The sequence below is a fragment of the Cryptomeria japonica genome, chromosome 11 (assembly GCF_030272615.1).
Source record: "Cryptomeria japonica chromosome 11, Sugi_1.0, whole genome shotgun sequence".
NCBI classification, from domain to species: Eukaryota; Viridiplantae; Streptophyta; class Pinopsida; order Cupressales; family Cupressaceae; genus Cryptomeria; species Cryptomeria japonica.
The window spans coordinates 723,004,061-723,014,708 of record NC_081415.1 but is presented as its reverse complement, the minus strand read 5'-3'; positions in this window follow the sequence as shown (position 1 = coordinate 723,014,708).

The window sequence follows — 10,648 nt, the reverse complement described above, 5'->3', positions numbered from 1 at the left end:
CTATCAAAAAATGGCAAGTCGGGGAAAAAAGTCCGATCTACACCTTAGAAGCCAAAATTTGCACATTGGACTTTAAAGTTTGATGTGCAAAGATTAAACATCTTTGCATGCATATCAAACTTTAAAGTTCGATGTGCAAGTTGGGGAAAGTCATCGGCACATTGGACTTTAAAGTCTGATGTGCAAGTTGGGAAAAATCATTAGCACATCGGACTTTAAAGTTTGATGTGTAGGTGTAGATCATTGTAAAAATGACCAGCACAAAGTCCGATGTGCTGGGGAAGAGCAACCAATTGACATGTCGGGTTTTAAAACCCGACATGTCAATCAAACAATCTCCCCTCGCATATCGGACTTTAAAGTCTGATATGCGAGGTTTACCCTCCTACATATCAGACTTTAAAGTCCAATATGCGGAGAGATCTAAGCACACAATTGGATTTTAATGTCTGATACGCCTCCAGCCAACAGAAAACCCAAAGAGAGAATAATACAGGAAAATAACACGATGCAGGGGAGGAACATGAAAGAAAAATAAAAATAAAACAAAACCTACCTCAATCCACCATACTGAACAAAAATCTGGTGGAGATTCGACAAATCCGCAAGGCCGGCGAGCGAAATGGAGGAGAAAGGAGGAGGACACACGTAGAGGAGAATTCATAAATGAAAATGAAGAAATAATCTCCAAAATTTAATAAATAATCTCCTAGATTAGCAATAAATGTGACCATTAATTACCAATCACGTAGTGCATGTTGGACTTTAAAGTCCGACATGTAGGAATAAAACCCTTGCAAGTCAGACTTTAAAGTCCGACATGCAACTTTTGACTGAAGGATTACCTGCAAGTCAGACTTTAAAGTCCGATTTGCAAGGATAAAGCCAAACCTTTGCACATAGGACTTTAAAGTCCGATGTCCAATTACCTTTGAAAAGAAGGAACCCTGCAGGTTGGACTTTAAAGTCTGACTTGCAGGAAAAACTGCATATCTAAAGAACTCAAAATACAATAAAAATGAAAAGCGAAAAGCTAAATGAGCTAACCGACAGAGTCGATCAAGCTCTCCCAGAGGTTGTAAGGTATGATTTTAAAGAGAAAAGATAAATTAGCTAACCGACGGAGTCAATAAAGTTCTCCCAGAGGTTGTAAGATATGAAAAAGACTAGTTTCATAGGGTTGCCTCACGATTTTGGTCGCACTAAAATTGAGGACAATAGGTTTATGCCATGTCATGGCATAAAGGTCCTATTATGGTCCTATTATGTCATTTCATGGTATAAAAGGACCAATTATGGACACATTATACCATGTCATGGCATAATAGGATACATTATGCCATGATGGCATAATATGTCCTATTATGCCATGACATTGCATAATAGGTCCATAGTTGGTCCTATTATATCATGTCATGACATAATAGGACCTATTATGCCATCATGGCATAATAGGTCCTATTATTCCATGGCATTGCATAATAGTCTACCTATTATGCCATCATGGCATAATAGGTCCATAATAGGACCTATTAAACCATGACATGACATGATTTTCTCAAATTGCCAACTTCATCATCTAATTCATCTCCAACACTGAAGTACTAATTCGACATGTTTACTTAATATGATAGGACCAATTATGGACCTATTATGTCATGGCATGGCATAATAGGACCTATTATGTCATGTCATGGCATAATAGGACCTATTATATCATGTCATTACATAATATGACCTATTATGCCATGACGGCATAATAAGTCCTATTATGCCATGACATTGTATAATAGGTCCATAGTTTGTCCTATTATATCATATCATGGCATAATAGGACCTATTATTCCCTAACGACATAATAAGTCCTATTATGCCATGACATTGCATAATAGGTCCATAATAGGATCTTTTAAGCCACAACATGACATGATTTTCTCGAATTGCCAACTTCATCATCTAATTCATCTCCAACACTAAAATTGTGCTAATTCGACATGTTTACTTAGTATGATAGGACCAATTATGGACCTATTATGCCATGATGGCATAATATGTCCTATTATGTCATGACATTGCATAATAGGTCTATAGTTGGTCCTATTATATCATGTCAAAGCATAATAGGACCTATTATTCTATCATGACATAATAGGTCCTATTATGCCATGACATTGCATAATAGTCCACCTATTATGCTATAATGGCATAATACGTCCATAATAGGACCTATTAAGCCATGAAATGACATGATTTTCACGAATTGCCAACTTCATCATCTAATTCATCTCCAACACTAAAGTACTAATTCAACATGTTTACTTAGTATGATAGGACTAATTATGGACCTATTATGTCATGTCATGGCATAATAGGACCTATTATATCATGGCATTGCATAATAGGACCTATTATGCCATGACAACATAATAAGTTCTATTATGCCATGACATTGCATAATAGGTCCACAATTGGTCCTATTATTCCATGACCGCATAATAAGTCCTATTATGCCATGACATTGCATAATAGTCCACCTATTATGCCATCATGGCATAACAGGTCCATAATAGGACCTATTAAGCCACAGCATGACATGATTTTCTCGAATTGTCAACTTCATCATCTAATTCATCTCCAACACTAAAATTGTGCTAATTCTACATGTTTACTTAGTATGATAGGACCAATTATGGACCTATTATGCCATGATGGCATAATATGTCCTATTATACCATGACATTGCATAATAGGTCCATAGTTGGTCCTATTATATCATGTCATGGCATAATAGGTCCTATAATAGGTCCTATTATGCCATGGCATTGCATAATAGCCCACCTATTATGCTATCATAGCATAACAGGTCCATAACAGGACCTATTAAGCCACAACATGACATGATTTTCTCGAATTACCAACTTCATCATCTAATTCATCTCCAACACTGAAGTACTAATTCAACATGTTTACTTAGTATGATAGGACCTATTATGCCATGTCATGGCATAATAGGACCTATTATATCATGTCATTGCATAACATGACCTATTATGCCATGACGGCATAATAAGTCCTATTATGCCATGGCATTGCATAATAAGTCCATAGTTGGTCCTATTATATAATGTCATGGCATAATAGGACCTATTATGCCATGACGGAATAATAAGTCCTATTATGCCATGACATTGCATAATAGTCCACCTATTATGCCATCATGGCATAATAGGTCCATAATAGGACCTATTAAGCCACGACATGACATGTGATTTTCTCAAATTGTCGACTTCATCATCTAATTCATCTCCAACACTGAAGTACTAATTCGACATGTTTACTTAGTAAATGACCACTTAGAGAGGCTACCATCTAATATATTAGTACTATTCCAACACAAAGTACTAATGTAATATGTTTACCAAAACTGTGACTTAATTATTTATTATATAAATTACTTTATATATATTGATCTTATTTAATTTTTTTTACAAGTTCATGTATGGAATATTTTATATTGATTTTAATAGTTGATGCATTTTACAAGAAATGAATGCATTAAATTGAATATATAATAGAATTATGAAGTTTCATTGAAAGATTTATTAAGTTTTGTGCGCAAATTTTATATTTAAAGATTCAATAGTATGTACATGTATATTTTTTAAAGTTTAATATTATATTATATTTCATGTGTATCTCATTCAATAACATAGAAATGTTACTATTTATAAATGTTTTTTTTAAAAACTAAAATAGATTCTTCTTTGACATAGACTTGTATATAATTCATGTATATCTTTATATATGCAGGAGTTCTTTGTTATCATGGATGTCTTTGACATAGATGAATTATTAGGTGAAAATCCCCCACCACAACCCCCTCCTCCTCCACCTACACCTCCACCCCCTAGATTGGATGAAATTTGTTTAAGAGAATGACTTAATGAAAACCTAAAAGTGATTGAATAAAATATTTCTGCTATCCAAAATGAGCCAATCACGCCACCCCATCTTCTAGAGTTTGCAAAATCAATGCAAACTATTGTCGAGTCAGTTAGATCTGTTGATTCTCAATTAAATCAATTTCATAAGTGGTGACGAGAGTTGCATGATTTTTATGCTGATGGTTTAACTTATAGGCAAATCACTGATCTCAAAATAACCAAAGCTCATTTATGTCCATATTTTACTAACCCAAAAACAAGAGAACCAATACAACCTAGCCAGAAAATAATTTCAATTAGGTGGTGTGTGCATCCAGAAATGGCTAGACACTTTTGGGATAGATGGTGGATGGTTTTTGATTATCCACCACATCGTAATTGTGAGTTCCCTTTATATTTTTTGAAGAAATTATACTGTGAGTTTGTAATGCACCAAAAACCAAATTATTTTGATATTAAGTCATTCCAAGGCGTTGGTCGTGGAATGCCACAGCATAGATTAGGGGCATGGAGTAATAATCCCCTACTAGATCCACCCATAGCTCCACTTGTTTCTCCATTGATTCCTACAGATGTGCGGAATACATCATTCATTTCAACATTAGATGCTTTGACTTCCCTCATAGGTAACCTGAGTGAGCAAGTTGCTCACATGGCATCCACTCCTTGATGGATGCCACATATGTGTTTGAGTTGTCATGAGATGTCTGTAGGTCTTACTATTGATCCAGGATCTACTTCAGTTCTAGCTGAGCATGATGCAACAAATGATAGTATGATGACATCATATATGGATTTTCTTTTCTCCAATGATCATCTTGAGCAGGTATAGATATATATACATGTACATGTCAATCTTTAAATACTTCATAAATATAGGTATAGATTAAGTGTATGTCTTTTTTTTATACAATCTAATACTTCATTAAATAAATTTGGTTTATGTAGATAAGGACTACACGAAATATTAGAGTCAATATTGCATCTACTAGAACACAACTCAGCACACCTTATGGGGTATAGTATCAATTTCTATCTATACATTGTACTAGCTTTTTAAGTTAATATGTTATCATCGTATACTATATAAATTTTCATGTTGATACATTGAATGCTTCTTTCTCCAGGATTCAGGTCATGAGGGACCCTCTACATCACATCGAGAAGAGGGTGTGACAATTGTGACACCATCTATGGTATGTATCTTATAATTCATAAATTAAATATGAACTCTTACAACATTGTAACTTAACTTGAAATTATTTAATACACATATATATGTTCAATAAATATGATTTCATTAAATGCATGTTTACAGGTGGACACTACTATCAAGATAGGTTATCCTCATAATTTTTATCAGAGCCAATTTGAATGCACATCGACATCCTTTGAGGTCTTAATATATAATACTTAATTTGATCTTATTTTGACTCTTAATTAAAGATTTAATTGCACACTTTGAATTTCACCTTGTACAGGACTTAGCTAGCACTACATTTGGCGTTGATACTACACAAGATACTACTAGAGGAGATGAGCAACCTTATGTATGATATTTTATTATATGATTATTTTAAAATCAAATTATAAATGTTCATTTTTATTTAATAAAAAAATAAACATGTGTATGTGCTCATGTTCATTATATCATGTTTCTTATCTTGTATACAGGATGACACAACTATCGAGCATATAGTACATGCAGAACAAGTTATTGGAGTTGATGTGCACACACATATGGTAAGTTTGTAACTTAATTTATGAATTCCAACTGTATTTGATAAATGATTATTTTAATAGTTAATTTCAAGTATTTTAATATTGTTTTTTCCTTGTACAGCATGAGATGGGTAGATCTAGTCCACGTCCCGGGGAGAAGAGACCACGAGATGTTATTGATGATAGCACTTAGATTTTACTATTTATTTGGCTCTGATATGATGTACATGTACTATTTTATATGATATATACTTTTTATGGACTTTACACATTTGTTTACACGTGTAATTATTTTTTAACATTGTATATATTGTCTTGGACGTGCACATACTTTATATATATGAATAGTTGCATAATAGGATTAGATCATATATATTTTGTGCATACTTTATATATTTTGTGCACATTAGATATTATGTGGAGTTCATCATGTTACCATCTAGTATATATATGGATTAGATACTATATGGCTTATGTGGACTTGAAATTGTATTTATGGAAGTTGTGCTTAAATAACTTTATATGGATTATGTGGACTTAAAATTTTATTTATGGAATTTTATTTAAATAACTTGTCATTAGATAAACTAAAGGTGTACATCATAAACTAACAAGGATGATAAGACCAAAGTATCAAAACATATCTTATAATTATAACATATTCTAAATTAAAAATTATTAATCATCATAGATAAGAAAAACATATAATCAAATATATAATTACCATTACAATAATAATGATGATAAGAGAAAAGTATCAAAACAAATATATTGAATAGAACTTGATTAAAATATAATTATCTCATTCATAAATTTGACCAATAGTCTCTCATTTATGTATATTACATAAAGTGTAATCAAGAGGACCTATCTAAAACAAAACAAACAGTCTATTTAAATTATAATAATAAGGATTTATATCTCTCAAAATATAACATAAAGTATGCACAAACAATAGTAGTCATTGAGGCCAAGTCTACTCTGAGAGACTTGAAAAAAAAAATACATATGATTAGTTTTTATAATGAGGATGCATTGAATTTAAAATACAACATAAAGCATACATCATGACTCTTCAAAGGGATTTTCCTTAAGGGTACAAAACTTTAACCTACTTGTAATTATTCAAAATGAAACATAAAGTATGCACAAATAAATTGGTTTTCATTGATGCCTTCTACTTGTGGTAGACCTAAAACAAAATTACTAGATTAGATTTTATAATTATGATGCATGATTTAAAATGCTATATAAAATATACATCACGACTTTTAAAAGGGAGGTGGATTAAGGGTTAAAATTATAACTTACTTGATATTCATTCTGTTATACCATCTACATCCTCTCTCTTTTGCAAAGCATCTATAATTGTCTCATGCTCTTTCATAGAGAGAGTCCATAATTGTTTATTAGCAGGCCTGCCACAATATCTATCCAATTTTATATTAGTTGCCACTACCAAATGCGATTAATGTATAATATTCTTCTCTAATTCATAATCTTCAAATGCGAGCATTCCATTCTTTCTTGTTAGATATTTGTGTAGCCAAGTGCCAACAACAACCGTAGATCTTGTTGGATAGTCATAACCATCATCATGTACTCAAGGAGTTGTTAGCTTATGTTTTGGCTCTACACATCGAGCCAACCAATACTCTGTCCCCTCTTCATTGTCCTCTTGTGCAACAACAACATAGACATGTCCTGTGCACAAAACAATTTTATTTTAATATTTAATGAGAAATAAAAACAAAAATATACACTATAAGATTTCATATATATGTACTATTTAATAAATCAAAACGAATTTCAAAAATAATTTTACCTTCTTGTATAAGATTTGAAATGCTATCATAGTCATTTGATGCAAACATCTGATCCATATCTTCATCAGTTCTTTCATGTGGATCATTTGCATCTATGGGTGTCAATGATCTTTGTTTCCATTCTTCAACCCATTCTTTATTCTCACAAAATTCCCAAACTCTAGAAACCCAAAACTGACAAAAGAAAGCAAGCTGCCTTGTGAATATAATCCATGTGTTTGAATTAGAACTCTTAAACGAATGTCATTTAGTTGATCCAATGATGGTATTACAATCATGCCAAATAGGGATCTACTATCTTCCTCTACCAATCAGAATAAACGTCGAATTGCAGAGTTCTCAGTTGATCCATTTGACAACTTTGAATTGCACCAATCTACAACTGCACGAGCATCTCTGAATTTCACTGCATCATCAAATTTCAATTGTTCTCTAGCAAGAGCTCTTTTTACATAGGCACTAGCTCCATCATGTTCTCTCTTACCATGTCCCGCTTCAAAAAAACTCCATAAATGTTGTACATTGGTTATCTTGTGAACTTTGCATAGCCAATAAAACATTCTTGCATTTTTGAATTGTCCAATGCAGTTATCTAACCATATCATATGTTGTTTCATGTCAATTTCTCTTTCCTTGAGATTATATGAAATACCTTGAAGCTATGCTAAACAAACTTTGATGAGTGTAATCGATTATCACTAACATAGAAATTATACTCCCTCAAAATATTTATGTTATCTTATGTACTGTCATGGTCATGTCTATAAATAATGTGCACAAATATGGCCACTTGCACTGAGTTGTAGTATTGTGATTGAGTTTCCTCTTGTGGTTTTAGAGTATAGTTTTCTGCAAAATCCACAACTAATACTATTGTTCCAACTGGAAATGTGTTCTTGCATATGCGAAACTGTCCATTAAGCCATCAAGCATGTTGGGAATGTTTCACATATTTTGGAACAATGTGACTTTTAAACTCACTGATAAATGCATTCACACTATTTTGTTTTGTAATCAATTCTAAACATTTCCCCATCTTTCCATACTTTAGAGGGTATTCTATATTTTTAAATCTCCTAACATCAACCATTTTTTGTCCAAACTCAGATGAAACATGTTCATGCAAACATTCACCTATCAAAGAATAGTTCCCACATAAATTGCAAAGGCCATAAATGCATGAACTGGAAAGAAATAATTGTTCATTAGGTGATTTACAAAATAAACTTGCAATAAAATCTTTTATAGTTTCAGGTGGAACATAAACACCACAATCCCACACAAGATCATTACCATGCAACATACAAAGTATATATCGAAAAACATCATAATAGTAATGAAACTGAACATGAGTTTTACAAAAACAAGATATTTTTTGTTTATTGATTTTAACATACCAGGGTTTGCATTTTTCAAATGATCTTTGACTAATTTGTAAATTCATTAACATAGATTCATCACAATTTTTTTAAAGAATTCAGTTTGAGTCATGTCAAGAAGATGTTTTAGATGAGGATCACGAATTTTTGATCCCACCCTTAACTTTAAACATCTCTAGAATTTGATGAAACTCTAGTGTTATCATGCCAAAATTTTGCAATTAATTGTTTAGTTTCATCATTTAATTTCATGTCCGACCTTTGAAGTCTACCACTAAAACTCCAACAATGGTTTAGTGGATCAATTTCAATTGTGTCTCTTATTTTGGCCACTCTTGACAAGGTTCTACGATGTAATTTCAAATAGCCACTTATATCACTTAACATTCTTTTAGTAACAATTGTTTTGTCAACTATAACAGTTGTTATAACTCTATGTGCTACATTCTTATCTTTAGCTCAACTTGTTTTTCTGATAGAATCGATGGCACTGGCAACAGTAGATACAACTTGCTTATATGATTCATCTTTTCTTTTTGGTTTTGCATAAATACCTATTTTTTTCATGACTTTGAGCATTTTTAACATTTTTATTAATTGTAGCATTAACTGACATTGGAATCCTAACTTTTTATTATAGAAAAATTGTTTATATAATCTGTTTGCATGTGTTCTGATTTGTCTCCAAGAAACTAACCCATTAAGATTATCTAGCACATTTCTATCAATAGTAAACAAATTACATTCATTTTCTTTCAGAGAGGGTGGTGTAATATTTTCAATTTTTATTTCTTTTCGTATTGGTGTATTAAATTTATATCCAGCTTCATTTAAATCAGCAATTTGATTGGCATCATAGTCTTGGGGATTTAAAAACATACCAGGATTCACATCCACATGAACATTTGCATCAACAGTCATACCCGTGTTTGGTTCTACATTTCTTGCAGCCATCATGATCTCTTCGATGGTCTCATCTACAACGGCCACTGAACTAGATGCTTCAAAAGTGTTATTCAATTGTCATTATTGTGATCTTCGATCTCTTTGGCGTTTTGCCTCCTCTCTTTGTGCTTAAATTTTGTCTGCTTTCATTGTCTTCCTTTGTTTCTTTTGACGTTTCCTAGAACCCATCTTTACAAACTCCTCTTCAAAAAATAATATCTTTTTACAGAGTTCTTCATAAATTTGTGTAAAAAATATTAAAAAGTTCTGCCAAATATTGTAAAAAATGTTTGTCAATATGGATTTCAATGATAGTGTGGTAAATTGATGCAATCTGTCTTTTTTTTACAGTAATGATTATTTAGGAATGGGCCCTCGCTTTAGAAATGGGGGCTTGTTATTAAATCCAACGGTCAAAAAAAGGAACGGGCCAAAATGGGGGCCCATTCTATGGAATTTGATTCCACAAAATGCCACTTGGCTCAGGATTAGGCTCGGGATAGGCATGAGATGGCCACATCTGAGACATGGACCTACAAATTCAAATCTCCATGAATGAAAGCACAAATATGAACTTCTGAAATAGTTTACGTGCCTATAATTAGAAAATTTTTATACGAAATTAAAACCCATTTCAGATTATACTGTCTAGATTCTAAATATGTAAATTTATTTAAATATTGGTTATTTTAACTATTTTTCATTTAATTTATACTAAATCGGGTCCAGAAACTTGAAATATTAACTAATTTTGTTAATTTAATAACTTTTTTATTTTAATGAATTTTGAAAGAAAAATTATGTCATCAATCTACACAAAATTCTTTTCTAT